Here is a 985-nt window from a genome sequence, read left to right as displayed (position 1 = left end):
AAACAACCATAACCTCTAATACTGTAGTGTTTGTGGTGCCCCTACCTTGTTGAGCTGGTACTGCTTCTGCTTCTCCAGGAAGTGCTGGTGCTGCTGCTGCATGACGAGCTGCTGCAGGGCCTGGGGGGCTCTGGGGGAGGGGTGCAGACTGTGTGCGGCTCAGGGGCCGTGGCGTGGGTAGCTTGTTCACCGTGCGCATGTACTGTTGGACACCCGGTCCCCCGTCACCAACGGCGACTGACCGCACATGGGGACTGGAGGGAGGGAAGTTTCAGAAGAGGCAGTATGTATTTATCATATTTATCTGCAAGTAGAACGCTCTGCTGGCAGGGATGTAAGAGTATAAATATATATGTTGGTAGATGTACCTGAGAGGAGGGCACTCTGCTGGCGGGCCTGCTCCAGCAGGAGGACGTGTTGCAGTAGGGAGGAGTGACTGCTGTGGCTGTTGGGGGGCCTGGGTGGAGTCTAAGTCGTGTTGCATCCCAGGTGGCAGGCATGATGCCGGCAGGGACGAGGTGCTGACAAACTTGCCCGTCAGAGCCCCACCCTGACGCATGGTCTGGATGGCCTGCCTCTCCGCCTCCTGCAACAGCTTCTGATTGGCCTGAGGATGAAAGGGGTGTTAACTAAGTCAGACTGTCTACATTAGAGGACAACTCTGGTTCAGGGGAGTGTGTGCTGGTTTCTATTTTACCTCAACTCATTGGAATGGAGCAGGTTGAGAGTTTTTTTTACAAGTATTTGAAAAAAACATTTAAGAAGCTATTTTTAGAACAAGGCCAGCACTGGAAAAAAATGTGCACATATATCTTTATGCCAACAGTGACAGGTTCTGACTTCTAAACTTGAAATATTGTTAATCAAGTATCCCATGGAAAGGAGAAGGGCCACAGTTTGGTTGTTACAGCAGAAATTAATGGTCATCTGTAGGAGGAATGTAAGGTTGGATATGAGCTAGGGGCTTGGAATGTACTGAGTTAAG

Source organism: Oncorhynchus tshawytscha, linkage group LG27 (assembly GCF_018296145.1).
Source record: "Oncorhynchus tshawytscha isolate Ot180627B linkage group LG27, Otsh_v2.0, whole genome shotgun sequence".
NCBI classification, from domain to species: Eukaryota; Metazoa; Chordata; class Actinopteri; order Salmoniformes; family Salmonidae; genus Oncorhynchus; species Oncorhynchus tshawytscha.
This window is presented reverse-complemented; position numbering follows the sequence as displayed.